Source organism: Stenella coeruleoalba (assembly GCF_951394435.1).
Source record: "Stenella coeruleoalba genome assembly, chromosome: 4".
Classification (NCBI taxonomy): domain Eukaryota; kingdom Metazoa; phylum Chordata; class Mammalia; order Artiodactyla; family Delphinidae; genus Stenella; species Stenella coeruleoalba.
The window spans coordinates 96,849,316-96,866,170 of record NC_137149.1 but is presented as its reverse complement, the minus strand read 5'-3'; the positions used below and the strand labels follow the sequence as shown (position 1 = coordinate 96,866,170).

The window sequence follows — 16,855 nt, the reverse complement described above, 5'->3', positions numbered from 1 at the left end:
CAGTGGTTGTTGGCAATTTACATCCCGCCCATCAGCATAACAAGGCTCCCAGTTCTCTATGGCCTGTCCTGCCTTTCTGGATTTTACACTTTTTTCAGATGGCCCTTTTGACCGGGGGGAAGTGAGACTTCATTGTAGTGCAGATTTCTTTTGCAAGCTTGCTTGGTTGGCCAAAAAGGGCGTATGCATTTTTTCCTGAATATATTCAGGAAAAAACGCATACGCCCTTTTTGGCCAAGTGCATCATTGTGGACGTTCTGCCTCTTTTCCTATGCTTTCAATGCAATTCCAGTCTACCTCCTGAAATCGGTTTCCTGCAATTCTGCCCCGATTTCAAGTCCTCTTGGAAGCCTTACTTCAGTCTATTTTTGGACGATAGCTGTCATTTATAACTCTGCAGGTTTGTGAATTACAGTGCCCCTGAGCTCCTTTCTTCAACTCGCTTTCTTGTGACCTGGCCGCAACACCGCAGGATGGCTTCAGGCCCTAATCTGGTTCCGGTACGGCACGCTGAGCCTTTGGTTATTTCCTCTTCCTGGTGGGAAATGAGAGTTAAATTTGCCCGTCCAGACACCTCCAGCTAGTCTCTCATTGGTTCTCGCTATTCCTGTTCATCTTCCGCAGAAATTGCAAACTGGGCCAAACAGGAGGTTAAAGGCGCTGACTCTCCAAGTGGGGAGAGTGTTAGTAAAGCGTCTGGAATGTTGCACCCGAGTACCAGGGGAGGAAAACTGAGACATATTTGAACACGTCTCCCGTTCACATGGATGATCATACTTGGGGTCCACATGCATGTTTTAGCTGAAGGAAGAATACCTTAAACCTGGAGAGTTAAGACCCGTGTAATGGGTACCATGCAATATGACTTCAAAGGGTCTTCATTTGCTCACCGAACCTCTCCAATCCTATCACTGCTGCGTTTATGCCCCTGTACACATGCTTGATTCTCTTTCGGAGACATAGCAATCTATAGGTTTTAAGATACTTACTAGTCAGGTACATTCTTAGGCGTTTAATATGCGGTGTTGAGTCCATTTCGTTGAGCAAGGAGTAGCTCTTGTCTATTCCATATTTGACTTAAGGAACTTTATCTGTGCTCATTTCAATCTCTGGTTTTATGCAGCACCCCAACTCACCTTTACCCTTAAGCAAGCATAAGTTGGTTTTCTAAATTTGAGACCCTGTTCTGTTCTGTAATTCAGTTCCTGTGTAGCCTAGTTTACATTCCGTGTATTAATGATATCTTATGATGTTTCTTTTTCTGTGTGACTTACTTCAGTTAGAATCATCATACCTGAATCCACTCATTGTGCTGCTAAGGGCCTGATGACACAGATTTCATTGCTGAGTGATATTGCTTTGTAAGTAAATACCACAACTTCTTTATCCATTTTACACTTTCTGCGATGTTGAACTTGTACTGTAAACGAGGTTCTTGTAAACAGAGCCGTTCCAAACTTTGGGGTGGCTGTGTCTTTTTGATTTTAATTTCCCTAAGCTATAGGACCATAAGTGGAAGTGCCCTAGGTTCTGTTGCTTTGTTTTTTAGATGTTTCAGGAAACACCATACACTTCTCCCGAGTGGCTGTTGGCAATTTACATCCCGCCCATCAGCATAACAAGGCTCCCAGTTCTCCATGGCCTGTCCTGCCTTTCTGGATTTTACACTTTTTTCAGATGGCCCTTTTGACCGGGGGGAAGTGAGACTTCATTGTAGTGCAGATTTCCTTTGCAAGCTTGCTTGGTTGGCCAAAAAGGGCGTATGCGTTTTTTCCTGAATATATTCAGGAAAAAACGCATACGCCCTTTTTGGCCAAGTGCATCATTGTGGACGTTCTGCCTCTTTTCCTATGCTTTCAATGCAATTCCAGTCTACCTCCTGAAATCGGTTTCCTGCAATTCTGCCCCGCTTTCAAGTCCTCTTGGCAGCCTTACTTCAGTCTATTTTTGGACGATAGCTGTCATTTATAACTCTGCAGCTTTGTGAATTACAGTGCCCCTGAGCTCCTTTCTTCAACTCGCTTTCTTGTGACCTGGCCGCAACACCGCAGGATGGCTTCAGGCCCTAATCTGGTTCCGGCACGGCACGCTGAGCCTTTGGTTAATTCCTCTTCCTGGTGGGAAATGAGAGTTAAATTTGCCCGTCCAGACACCTCCAGCTAGCCTCTCATTGGTTCTCGCTATTCCTCTTCATCTTCCGCAGAAATTGCAAACTGGGCCAAACAGGAGGTTAAAGGGACTGACTCTCCAAGTGGGGAGAGTGTTAGTAAAGCGTCTGGAATGTTGCACCCGAGTACCAGGGGAGGAAAACTGAGACATATTTGAACACGTCTCCCGATCACATGGTTGATCATACTCTAGGTTCCACATGCATGTTTTAGCTGAAGGAAGAATACCTTAAACCTGGGTAGTTGAAACCCGTGGAATGGGTACCATGAAATATGACTTCAAAGGGTCTTCATTTGCTCACCGAACCTCTCCAATCCTATCACTGCTGCGTTTATGCCCCTGTACACATGCTTGATTCTCTTTCGGAGACATAGCAATCCATAGGTTTTAAGATACTTACTAGTCAGGTACATTCTTAGGCGTTTAATATGCGGTGTTGAGTCCATTTCATTGAGCAAGGAGTAGCTCTTGTCTATTCCATATTTGGCTTAAGGAACTTTATCTGTGCTCATTTCAATCTCTGGTTTTATGCAGCACCTCAACTCACCTTTACCCTTAAGCAAGAATAAGTTGGTTTTCTAAATTTGAGACCCTGTTCTGTTCTGTAATTCAGTTCCTGTGTAGCCAAGTTTACATTCCGTGTATTACTGATATCTTATGATGTTTCTTTTTCTGTGTGACTTACTTCAGTTAGAATCATCATACCTGAATCCACTCATTGTGCTGCTAAGGGCCTGATGACACAGATTTCATTGCTGAGTGATATTGCTTTGTAAGTAAATACCACAACTTCTTTATGCATTTTTCACTTTCTGCGATGTTGAACTTGTACTGTAAACGAGGTTCTTGTAAACGGAGCCTTTCGAAATTTTGGGGTGGCTGTGTCTTTTTGATTTTAAATTCCCTAAGCTATAGGACCATAAGTGGAAGTGCCCTAGGCTCTGTTGCTTTGTTTTTTAGATGTTTCAGGAAACACCATACACTTCTCCCCAGTGGTTGTTGGCAATTTACATCCCGCCCATCAGCATAACAAGGCTCCCAGTTCTCTATGGCCTGTCCTGCCTTTCTGGATTTTACACTTTTTTCAGATGGCCCTTTTGACCGGGGGGAAGTGAGACTTCATTTTAGTGCAGATTTCCTTTGCAAGCTTGCTTGGTTGGCCAAAAAGGGCGTATGCGTTTTTTCCTGAATATATTCAGGAAAAAACGCATACGCCCTTTTTGGCCAAGTGCATCATTGTGGACGTTCTGCCTCTTTTCCTATGCTTTCAATGCAATTCCAGTCTACCTCCTGAAATCGGTTTCCTGCAATTCTGCCCCGCTTTCAAGTCCTCTTGGCAGCCTTACTTCAGTCTATTTTTGGACGATAGCTGTCATTTATAACTCTGCAGGTTTGTGAATTACAGTGCCCCTGAGCTCCTTTCTTCAACTTGCTTTCTTGTGACCTGGCCGCAACACCGCAGGATGGCTTCAGGCCCTAATCTGGTTCCGGCACGGCACGCTGAGCCTTTGGTTATTTCCTCTTCCTGGTGGGAAATGAGAGTTAAATTTGCCCGTCCAGACACCTCCAGCTAGTCTCTCATTGGTTCTCGCTATTCCTGTTCATCTTCCGCAGAAATTGCAAACTGGGCCAAACAGGAGGTTAAAGGCGCTGACTCTCCAAGTGGGGAGAGTGTTAGTAAAGCGTCTGGAATGTTGCACCCGAGTACCAGGGGAGGAAAACTGAGACATATTTGAACACGTCTCCCGTTCACATGGTTGATCATACTCTGGGTTCCACATGCATGTTTTAGCTGAAGGAAGAATACCTTAAACCTGGAGAGTTGAGACCCGTGGAATGGGTGCCATGCAATATGACTTCAAAGGGTCTTCATTTGCTCACCGAACCTCTCCAATCCTATCACTGCTGCGTTTATGCCCCTGTACACACGCTTGATTCTCTTTTGGAGACATAGCAATCCATAGGTTTTAAGATACTTACTATTCAGGTACATTCTTAGGCGTTTAATATGGGGTGTTGAGTCCATTTCGTTGAGCAAGGAGTAGCTCTTGTCTATTCCATATTTGGCTTAAGGAACTTTATCTGTGCTCATTTCAATCTCTGGTTTTATGCAGCACCCCAACTCACCTTTCCCCTTAAGCAAGCATAAGTTGGTTTTCTAAATTTGAGACCCTGTTCTGTTCTGTAATTCAGTTCCTGTGTAGCCAAGTTTACATTCCGTGTATTACTGATATCTTATGATGTTTCTTTTTCTGTGTGACTTATTTCAGTTAGAATCATCATACCTGAATCCACTCATTGTGATGCTAAGGGCCTGATGACATAGATTTCATTGCTGAGTGATATTGCTTTGTAAGTAAATACCACAACTTCTTTATCCATTTTTCACTTTCTGCGATGTTGAACTTGTACTGTAAACGAGGTTCTTGTAAACAGAGGCGTCCCAAACATTGGGGTGGCTGTGTCTTTTTGATTTTAATTTCCCTAAGCTATAGGACCATAAGTGGCAGTGCCCTAGGCTCTGTTGCTTTGTTTTTTAGATGTTTCAGGAAACACCATACACTTCTCCCGAGTGTCTGTTGGCAATTTACATCCCGCCCATCAGCATAACAAGGCTCCCAGTTCTCCATGGCCTGTCCTGCCTTTCTGGATTTTACACTTTTTTCAGATGGCCCTTTTGACCGGGGGGAAGTGAGACTTCATTGTAGTGCAGATTTCCTTTGCAAGCTTGCTTGCTTGGCCAAAAAGTGCGTATGCGTTTTTTCCTGAATATATTCAGGAAAAAACTCATACGCCCTTTTTGGCCAAGTGCATCATTGTGGACGTTCTGCCTCTTTTCCTATGCTTTCAATGCAATTCCAGTCTACCTCCTGAAATCGGTTTCCTGCAATTCTGCCCCGCTTTCAAGTCCTCTTGGCAGCCTTACTTCAGTCTATTTTTGGACGATAGCTGTCATTTATAACTCTGCAGGTTTGTGAATTACAGTGCCCCTGAGCTCCTTTCTTCAACTCGCTTTCTTGTCACCTGGCCGCAACACCGCAGGATGGCTTCAGGCCCTAATCTGGTTCCGGCACGGCACGCTGAGCCTTTGGTTATTTCCTCTTCCTGGTGGGAAATGAGAGTTAAATTTGCCCGTCCAGACACCTCCAGCTAGCCTCTCATTGGTTCTCGCTATTCCTGTTCATCTTCCGCAGAAATTGCAAACTGGGCCAAACAGGAGGTTAAAGGGACTGACTCTCCAAGTGGGGAGAGTGTTAGTAAAGCGTCTGGAATGTTGCACCCGAGTACCAGGGGAGGAAAACTGAGACATATTTGAACACGTCTCCCGATCACATGGTTGATCATACTCTAGGTTCCACATGCATGTTTTAGCTGAAGGAAGAATACCTTAAACCTGGGTAGTTGAAACCCGTGGAATGGGTACCATGCAATATGACTTCAAAGGGTCTTCATTTGCTCACCGAACCTCTCCAATCCTATCACTGCTGCGTTTATGCCCCTGTACACATGCTTGATTCTCTTTCGGAGACATAGCAATCTATAGGTTTTAAGATACTTACTAGTCAGGTACATTCTTAGGCGTTTAATATGCGGTGTTGAGTCCATTTCGTTGAGCAAGGAGTAGCTCTTGTCTATTCCATATTTGGCTTAAGGAACTTTATCTGTGCTCATTTCAATCTCTGGTTTTATGCAGCACCCCAACTCACCTTTACCCTTAAGCAAGCATAAGTTGGTTTTCTAAATTTGAGACCCTGTTCTGTTCTGTAATTCAGTTCCTGTGTAGCCAAGTTTACATTCCGTGTATTACTGATATCTTATGATGTTTCTTTTTCTGTGTGACTTACTTCAGTTAGAATCATCATACCTGAATCCACTCATTGTGCTGCTAAGGGCCTGATGACACAGATTTCATTGCTGAGTGATATTGCTTTGTAAGTAAATACCACAACTTCTTTATCCATTTTTCACTTTCTGCGATGTTGAACTTGTACTGTAAACGAGGTTCTTGTAAACAGAGCCGTTCCAAACTTTGGGGTGGCTGTGTCTTTTTGATTTTAATTTCCCTAAGCTATAGGACCATAAGTGGAAGTGCCCTAGGTTCTGTTGCTTTGTTTTTTAGATGTTTCAGGAAACCCCATACACTTCTCCCGAGTGGTTGTTGGCAATTTACATCCCGCCCATCAGCATAACAAGGCTCCCAGTTCTCCATGGCCTGTCCTGCCTTTCTGGATTTTACACTTTTTTCAGATGGCCCTTTTGACCGGGGGGAAGTGAGACTTCATTGTAGTGCAGATTTCCTTTGCAAGCTTGCTTGGTTGGCCAAAAAGGGCGTATGCGTTTTTTCCTGAATATATTCAGGAAAAAATGCATACGCCCTTTTTGGCCAAGTGCATCATTGTGGACGTTCTGCCTCTTTTCCTATGCTTTCAGTGCAATTCCAGTCTACCTCCTGAAATCGGTTTCCTGCAATTCTGCCCCGCTTTCAAGTCCTCTTGGCAGCCTTACTTCAGTCTATTTTTGGACGATAGCTGTCATTTATAACTCTGCAGGTTTGTGAATTACAGTGCCCCTGAGCTCCTTTCTTCAACTCGCTTTCTTTTCAGCTGGCCGCAACACCGCAGGATGGCTTCAGGCCCTAATCTGGTTCCGGTACGGCACGCTGAGCCTTTGGTTATTTCCTCTTCCTGGTGGGAAATGAGAGTTAAATTTGCCCGTCCAGACACCTCCAGCTAGCCTCTCATTGGTTCTCGCTATTCCTGTTCATCTTCCGCAGAAATTGCAAACTGGGCCAAACAGGAGGTTAAAGGCGCTGACTCTCCAAGTGGGGAGAGTGTTAGTAAAGCGTCTGGAATATTGCACCCGAGTACCAGGGGAGGAAAACTGAGACATATTTGAACACGTCTCCCGTTCACATGGTTGATCATACTTGGGTTCCACATGCATGTTTTAGCTGAAGGAAGAATACCTTAAATCTGGAGAGTTGAGACCCGTGTAAAGGGTACCATGCAATATGACTTCAAAGGGTCTTCATTTGCTCACCGAACCTCTCCAATCCTATCACTGCTGCGTTTATGCCCCTGTACACATGCTTGATTCTCTTTTGGAGACATAGCAATCCATAGGTTTTAAGATACTTACTAGTCAGGTACATTCTTAGGCGTTTAATATGCGGTGTTGAGTCCATTTCGTTGAGCAAGGAGTAGCTCTTGTCTATTCCATATTTGACTTAAGGAACTTTATCTGTGCTCATTTCAATCTCTGGTTTTATGCAGCACCCCAACTCACCTTTACCCTTAAGCAAGCATAAGTTGGTTTTCTAAATTTGAGACCCTGTTCTGTTCTGTAATTCAGTTCCTGTGTAGCCAAGTTTACATTCCGTGTATTACTGATATCTGATGATGTTTCTTTTTCTGTGTGACTTACTTCAGTTAGAATCATCATACCTGAATCCACTCATTGTGCTGCTAAGGGCCTGATGACACAGATTTCATTGCTGAGTGATATTGCTTTGTAAGTAAATACCACAACTTCTTTATCTATTTTTCACTTTCTGCGATGTTGAACTTGTACTGTAAACGAGGTTCTTGTAAACAGAGGCGTCCCAAACTTTGGGGTGGTTGTGTCTTTTTGATTTTAATTTCCCTAAGCTATAGGACCATAAGTGGCAGTGCCCTAGGCTCTGTTGCTTTGTTTTTTAGATGTTTCAGGAAACACCATACACTTCTCCCGAGTGTCTGTTGGCAATTTACATCCCGCCCATCAGCATAACAAGGCTCCCAGTTCTCCATGGCCTGTCCTGCCTTTCTGGATTTTACACTTTTTTCAGATGTCCCTTTTGACCGGGGGGAAGTGAGACTTCATTGTAGTGCAGATTTCCTTTGCAAGCTTGCTTGGTTGGCCAAAAAGGGCGTATGCGTTGTTTCCTGAATATATTCAGGAAATATATATTTCCTGAATATATTCAGGAAAAAACGCATACGCCCTTTTTGGCCAAGTGCATCATTGTGGACGTTCTGCCTCTTTTCCTATGCTTTCAATGCAATTCCAGTCTACCTCCTGAAATCGGTTTCCTGCAATTCTGCCCCGCTTTCAAGTCCTCTTGGCAGCCTTACTTCAGTCTATTTTTGGACGATAGCTGTCATTTATAACTCTGCAGGTTTGTGAATTACAGTGCCCCTGAGCTCCTTTCTTCAACTCGCTTTCTTGTGACCTGGCCGCAACACCGCAGGATGGCTTCAGGCCCTAATCTGGTTCCGGCACGGCACGCTGAGCCTTTGGTTAATTCCTCTTCCTGGTGGGAAATGAGAGTTAAATTTGCCCGTCCAGACACCTCCAGCTAGCCTCTCATTGGTTCTCGCTATTCCTGTTCATCTTCCGCAGAAATTGCAAACTGGGCCAAACAGGAGGTTAAAGGGACTGACTCTCCAAGTGGGGAGAGTGTTAGTAAAGCGTCTGGAATGTTGCACCCGAGTACCAGGGGAGGAAAACTGAGACATATTTGAACATGTCTCCCGATCACATGGTTGATCATACTCTAGGTTCCACATGCATGTTTTAGCTGAAGGAAGAATACCTTAAACCTGGGTAGTTGAAACCCGTGGAATGGGTACCATGCAATATGACTTCAAAGGGTCTTCATTTGCTCACCGAACCTCTCCAATCCTATCACTGCTGCGTTTATGACCCTGTACACATGCTTCATTCTCTTTCGGAGACAAAGCAATCCATAGGTTTTAAGATACTTGCTAGTCAGGTACATTCTTAGGCGTTTAATATGCGGTGTTGAGTCCATTTCGTTGAGCAAGGAGTAGCTCTTGTCTATTCCATATTTGGCTTAAGGAACTTTATCTGTGCTCATTTCAATCTCTGGTTTTATGCAGCACCCCAACTCACCTTTACCCTTAAGCAAGAATAAGTTGGTTTTCTAAATTTGAGACCCTGTTCTGTTCTGTAATTCAGTTCCTGTGTAGCCAAGTTTACATTCCGTGTATTACTGATATCTTATGATGTTTCTTTTTCTGTGTGACTTACTTCAGTTAGAATCATCATACCTGAATCCACTCATTGTGCTGCTAAGGGCCTGATGACACAGATTTCATTGCTGAGTGATATTGCTTTGTAAGTAAATACCACAACTTCTTTATGCATTTTTCACTTTCTGCGATGTTGAACTTGTACTGTAAACGAGGTTCTTGTAAACAGAGGCGTCCCAAACTTTGGGGTGGCTGTGTCTTTTTGATTTTAATTTCACTAAGCTATAGGACCATAAGTGGAAGTGCCCTAGGCTCTGTTGCTTTGTTTTTTAGATGTTTCAGGAAACACCATACACTTCTCCCCAGTGGTTGTTGGCAATTTACATCCCGCCCATCAGCATAATAAGGCTCCCAGTTCTCTATGGCCTGTCCTGCCTTTCTGGATTTTACACTTTTTTCAGATGGCCCTTTTGACCGGGGGGAAGTGAGACTTCATTGTAGTGCAGATTTCCTTTGCAAGCTTGCTTGGTTGGCCAAAAAGGGCGTATGCGTTTTTTCCTGAATATATTCAGGAAAAAACGCATACGCCCTTTTTGGCCAAGTGCATCATTGTGGACGTTCTGCCTCTTTTCCTATGCTTTCAATGCAATTCCAGTCTACCTCCTGAAATCGGTTTCCTGCAATTCTGCCCCGCTTTCAAGTCCTCTTGGCAGCCTTACTTCAGTCTATTTTTGGACGATAGCTGTCATGTATAACTCTGCAGGTTTGTGAATTACAGTGCCCCTGAGCTCCTTTCTTCAACTTGCTTTCTTGTGACCTGGCCGCAACACCGCAGGATGGCTTCAGGCCCTAATCTGGTTCCGGCACTGCACGCTGAGCCTTTGGTTATTTCCTCTTCCTGGTGGGAAATGAGAGTTAAATTTGCCCGTCCAGACACCTCCAGCTAGTCTCTCATTGGTTCTCGCTATTCCTGTTCATCTTCCGCAGAAATTGCAAACTGGGCCAAACAGGAGGTTAAAGGCGCTGACTCTCCAAGTCGGGAGAGTGTTAGTAAAGCGTCTGGAATGTTGCACCCGAGTACCAGGGGAGGAAAACTGAGACATATTTGAACACGTCTCCCGTTCACATGGTTGATCATACTCTGGGTTCCACATGCATGTTTTAGCTGAATGAAGAATACCTTAAACCTGGAGAGTTGAGACCCGGGGAATGGGTGCCATGCAATATGACTTCAAAGGGTCTTCATTTGCTCACCGAACCTCTCCAATCCTATCACTGCTGCGTTTATGCCCCTGTACACATGCTTGATTCTCTTTCGGAGACATAGCAATCCATAGGTTTTAAGATACTTACTAGTCAGGTACATTCTTAGGCGTTTAATATGCGGTGTTGAGTCCATTTCGTTGAGCAAGGAGTAGCTCTTGTCTATTCCATATTTGACTTAAGGAACTTTATCTGTGCTCATTTCAATCTCTGGTTTTATGCAGCACCCCAACTCACCTTTACCCTTAAGCAAGCATAAGTTGGTTTTCTAAATTTGAGACCCTGTTCTGTTCTGTAATTCAGTTCCTGTGTAGCCAAGTTTACATTCCGTGTATTACTGATATCTTATGATGTTTCTTTTTCTGTGTGACTTATTTCAGTTAGAATCATCATACCTGAATCCACTCATTGTGATGCTAAGGGCCTGATGACATAGATTTCATTGCTGAGTGATATTGCTTTGTAAGTAAATACCACAACTTCTTTATCCATTTTTCACTTTCTGCGATGTTGAACTTGTACTGTAAACGAGGTTCTTGTAAACAGAGGCGTCCCAAACTTTGGGGTGGCTGTGTCTTTTTGATTTTAATTTCCCTAAGCTATAGGACCATAAGTGGCAGTGCCCTAGGCTCTGTTGCTTTGTTTTTTAGATGTTTCAGGAAACACCATACACTTCTCCGGAGTGGTTGTTGGCAATTTACATCCCGCCCATCAGCATAACAAGGCTCCCAGTTCTCCATGGCCTGTCCTGCCTTTCTGGATTTTACACTTTTTTCAGATGGCCCTTTTGACCGGGGGGAAGTGAGACTTCATTGTAGTGCAGATTTCCTTTGCAAGCTTGCTTGGTTGGCCAAAAAGGGCGTATGCGTTTTTTCCTGAATATATTCAGGAAAAAACGCATACGCCCTTTTTGGCCAAGTGCATCATTGTGGACGTTCTGCCTCTTTTCCTATGCTTTCAATGCAATTCCAGTCTACCTCCTGAAATCGGTTTCCTGCAATTCTGCCCCGCTTTCAAGTCCTCTTGGCAGCCTTACTTCAGTCTATTTTTGGACGATAGCTGTCATTTATAACTCTGCAGGTTTGTGAATTACAGTGCCCCTGAGCTCCTTTCTTCAACTCGCTTTCTTTTGAGCTGGCCGCAACACCGCAGGATGGCTTCAGGCCCTAATCTGGTTCCGGTACGGCATGCTGAGCCTTTGGTTATTTCCTCTTCCTGGTGGGAAATGAGAGTTAAATTTGCCCGTCCAGACACCTCCAGCTAGCCTCTCATTGGTTCTCGCTATTCCTGTTCATCTTCCGCAGAAATTGCAAACTGGGCCAAACAGGAGGTTAAAGGCGCTGACTCTCCAAGTGGGGAGAGTGTTAGTAAAGCGTCTGGAATGTTGCACCTGAGTACCAGGCGAGGAAAACTGAGACATATTTGAACACGTCTCCCGATCACATGGTTGATCATACTCTGGGTTCCACATGCATGTTTTAGCTGAAGGAAGAATACCTAAAACCTGGGTAGTTGAAACCCGTGGAATGGGTACCATGCAATATGACTTCAAAGGGTCTTAATTTGCTCACCGAACCTCTCCAATCCTATCACTGCTGCGTTTATGCCCCTGTACACATGCTTGATTCTCTTTCGGAGACATAGCAATCCATAGGTTTTACGATACTTACTAGTCAGGTACATTCTTAGGCGTTTAATATGCGGTGTTGAGTCCATTTCGTTGAGCAAGGAGTAGCTCTTGTCTATTCCATATTTGGCTTAAGGAACTTTATCTGTGCTCATTTCAATCTCTGGTTTATGCAGCAACCCAACTCACCTTTCCCCTTAAGCAAGCATAAGTAGTTTTTCTAAATTTGAGAACCTGTTCTGTTCTGTAATTCTGTTCCTGTGTAGCCAAGTTTACATTCCGTGTATTACTGATATCTTATGATGTTTCTTTTTCTGTGTGACTTATTTCAGTTAGAATCATCATACCTGAATCCACTCATTGTGCTGCTAAGGGCCTGATGACACAGATTTCATTGCTGAGTGATATTGCTTTGTAAGCAAATACCACAAGTTCTTTATCCATTTTTCACTTTCTGCGATGTTGAACTTGTACTGTAAACGAGGTTCTTGTAAACAGAGGCGTCCCAAACTTTGGGGTGGCTGTGTCTTTTTGATTTTAATTTCCCTAAGCTATAGGACCATAAGTGGCAGTGCCCTAGGCTCTGTGCTTTGTTTTTTAGATGTTTCAGGAAACACCATACACTTCTCCCGAGTGTCTGTTGTCAATTTACATCCCGCCCATCAGCATAACAAGGCTCCCAGTTCTCCATGGCCTGTCCTGCCTTTCTGGATTTTACACTTTTTTCAGATGGCCCTTTTGACCGGGGGGAAGTGAGACTTCATTGTAGTGCAGATTTCCTTTGCAAGCTTGCTTGGTTGGCCAAAAAGGGCGTATGCGTTTTTTCCTGAATATATTCAGGAAAAAACGCATACGCCCTTTTTGGCCAAGTGCATCATTGTGGACGTTCTGCCTCTTTTCCTATGCTTTCAATGCAATTCCAGTCTACCTCCTGAAATCGGTTTCCTGCAATTCTGCCCCGCTTTCAAGTCCTCTTGGCAGCCTTACTTCAGTCTATTTTTGGACGATAGCTGTCATTTATAACTCTGCAGGTTTGTGAATTACAGTGCCCCTGAGCTCCTTTCTTCAACTCGCTTTCTTTTGAGCTGGCCGCAACACCGCAGGATGGCTTCAGGCCCTAATCTGGTTCCGGCATGGCACGCTGAGCCTTTGGTTAATTCCTCTTCCTGGTGGGAAATGAGAGTTAAATTTGCCCGTCCAGACACCTCCAGCTAGCCTCTCATTGGTTCTCGCTATTCCTGTTCATCTTCCGCAGAAATTGCAAACTGGGCCAAACAGGAGGTTAAAGGGACTGACTTTCCAAGTCGGGAGAGTGTTAGTAAAGCGTCTGGAATGTTGCACCCGAGTACCAGGGTACGAAAACTGAGACATATTTGAACACGTCTCCCGATCACATGGTTGATCATACTCTAGGTTCCACATGCATGTTTTAGCTGAAGGAAGAATACCTTAAACCTGGGTAGTTGAAACCCGTGGAATGGGTACCATGCAATATGACTTCAAAGGGTCTTCATTTGCTCACTGAAACTCTCCAATCCTATCACTGCTGCGTTTATGCCCCTGTACACATGCTTGATTCTCTTTCGGAGACATAGCAATCCATAGGTTTTAAGATACTTACTAGTCAGGTACATTCTTAGGCGTTTAATATGGGGTGTTGAGTCCATTTCATTGAGCAAGGAGTAGCTCTTGTCTATTCCATATTTCGCTTAAGGAACTTTATCTGTGCTCATTTCAATCTCTGGTTTTATGCAGCACCCCAACTCACCTTTACCCTTAAGCAAGAATAAGTTGGTTTTCTAAATTTGAGACCCTGTTCTGTTCTGTAATTCTGTTCCTGTGTAGCCAAGTTTACATTCCGTGTATTACTGATATCTTATGATGTTTCTTTTTCTGTGTGACTTATTTCAGTTAGAATCATCATACCTGAATCCACTCATTGTGCTGCTAAGGGCCTGATGACACAGATTTCATTGCTGAGTGATATTGCTTTGTAAGTAAATACCACAACTTCTTTATCCATTTTTCACTTTCTGCGATGTTGAACTTGTACTGTAAACGAGGTTCTTGTAAACAGAGGCGTCCCAAACTTTGGGGTGGCTGTGTCTTTTTGATTTTAATTTCCCTAAGCTATAGGACCATAAGTGGCAGTGCCCTAGGCTCTGTTGCTTTGTTTTTTAGATGTTTCAGGAAACACCATACACTTCTCCCGAGGGTCTGTTGGCAATTTACATCCCGCCCATCAGCATAACAAGGCTCCCAGTTCTCCATGGCATGTCCTGCCTTTCTGGGTTTTACACTTTTTTCAGATGGCCCTTTTGACCGGGGGGAAGTGAGACTTCATTGTAGTGCAGATTTCCTTTGCAAGCTTGCTTGGTTGGCCAAAAAGGGCGTATGCGTTTTTTCCTGAATATATTCAGGAAAAAACGCATACGCCCTTTTTGGCCAAGTGCATCATTGTGGACGTTCTGCCTCTTTTCCTATGCTTTCAATGCAATTCCAGTCTACCTCCTGAAATCGGTTTCCTGCAATTCTGCCCCGATTTCAAGTCCTCTTGGCAGCCTTACTTCAGTCTATTTTTGGACGATAGCTGTCATTTATAACTCTGCAGGTTTGTGAATTACAGTGCCCCTGAGCTCCTTTCTTCAACTCGCTTTCTTGTGACCTGGCCGCAACACCGCAGGATGGCTTCAGGCCCTAATCTGGATCCGGTACGGCACGTTGAGCCTTTGGTTATTTCCTCTTCCTGGTGGGAAATGAGAGTTAAATTTGCCCGTCCAGACACCTCCAGCTAGTCTCTCATTGGTTCTCGCTATTCCTGTTCATCTTCCGCAGAAATTGCAAACTGGGCCAAACAGGAGGTTAAAGGCGCTGACTCTCCAAGTGGGGAGAGTGTTAGTAAAGCGTCTGGAATGTTGCACCCGAGTACCAGGGGAGGAAAACTGAGACATATTTGAACACGTCTCCCATTCACATGGTTGATCATACTTGGGTTCCACATGCATGTTTTAGCTGAAGGAAGAATACCTTAAACCTGGAGAGTTAAGACCCGTGTAATGGGTACCATGCAATATAACTTCAAAGGGTCTTCATTTGCTCACCGAACCTCTCCAATCCTATCACTGCTGCGTTTATGCCCGTGTACACATGCTTGATTCTCTTTTGGAGACATAGCAATCCATAGGTTTTAAGATACTTACTAGTCAGGTACATTCTTAGGCGTTTAATATGCGGTGTTGAGTCCATTTCGTTGAGCAAGGAGTAGCTCTTGTCTATTCCATATTTGACTTAAGGAACTTTATCTGTGCTCATTTCAATCTCTGGTTTTATGCAGCACCCCAACTCACCTTTACCCTTAAGCAAGCATAAGTTGGTTTTCTAAATTTGAGACCCTGTTCTGTTCTGTAATTCAGTTCCTGTGTAGCCAAGTTTACATTCCGTGTATTACTGATATCTTATGATGTTTCTTTTTCTGTGTGACTTATTTCAGTTAGAATCATCATACCTGAATCCACTCATTGTGATGCTAAGGGCCTGATGACATAGATTTCATTGCTGAGTGATATTGCTTTGTAAGTAAATACCACAACTTCTTTATCCATTTTTCACTTTCTGCGATGTTGAACTTGTACTGTAAACGAGGTTCTTGTAAACAGAGGCGTCCCAAACTTTGGGGTGGCTGTGTCTTTTTGATTTTAATTTCCCTAAGCTATAGGACCATAAGTGGCAGTGCCCTAGGCTCTGTTGCTTTGTTTTTTAGATGTTTCAGGAAACACCATACACTTCTCCGGAGTGGTTGTTGGCAATTTACATCCCGCCCATCAGCATAACAAGGCTCCCAGTTCTCCATGGCCTGTCCTGCCTTTCTGGATTTTACACTTTTTTCAGATGGCCCTTTTGACCGGGGGGAAGTGAGACTTCATTGTAGTGCAGATTTCCTTTGCAAGCTTGCTTGGTTGGCCAAAAAGGGCGTATGCGTTTTTTCCTGAATATATTCAGGAAAAAACGCATACGCCCTTTTTGGCCAAGTGCATCATTGTGGACGTTCTGCCTCTTTTCCTATGCTTTCAATGCAATTTCAGTCTACCTCCTGAAATCGGTTTCCTGCAATTCTGCCCCGCTTTCAAGTCCTCTTGGCAGCCTTACTTCAGTCTATTTTTGGACGATAGCTGTCATTTATAACTCTGCAGGTTTGTGAATTACAGTGCCCCTGAGCTCCTTTCTTCAACTCGCTTTCTTTTGAGCTGGCCGCAACACCGCAGGATGGCTTCAGGCCCTAATCTGGTTCCGGTACGGCATGCTGAGCCTTTGGTTATTTCCTCTTCCTGGTGGGAAATGAGAGTTAAATTTGCCCGTCCAGACACCTCCAGCTAGCCTCTCATTGGTTCTCGCTATTCCTGTTCATCTTCCGCAGAAATTGCAAACTGGGCCAAACAGGAGGTTAAAGGCGCTGACTCTCCAAGTGGGGAGAGTGTTAGTAAAGCGTCTGGAATGTTGCACCCGAGTACCAGGCGAGGAAAACTGAGACATATTTGAACACGTCTCCCGATCACATGGTTGATCATACTCTGGGTTCCACATGCATGTTTTAGCTGAAGGAAGAATACCTAAAACCTGGGTAGTTGAAACCCGTGGAATGGGTACCATGCAATATGACTTCAAAGGGTCTTCATTTGCTCACCGAACCTCTCCAATCCTATCACTGCTGCGTTTATGCCCCTGTACACATGCTTGATTCTCTTTCGGAGACATAGCAATCCATAGGTTTTACGATACTTACTAGTCAGGTACATTCTTAGGCGTTTAATATGCGGTGTTGAGT

General features: G+C 44.1%; 1 long non-coding RNA gene across 1 annotated transcript in view; it reads left to right on the top strand.

The window, feature by feature from the left end:
- LOC307185424 overlaps positions 1 to 16,855 on the top strand; it is an 811,550-nt gene that overhangs the window by 326,213 nt on the left and 468,482 nt on the right. The window lies entirely within an intron of this gene.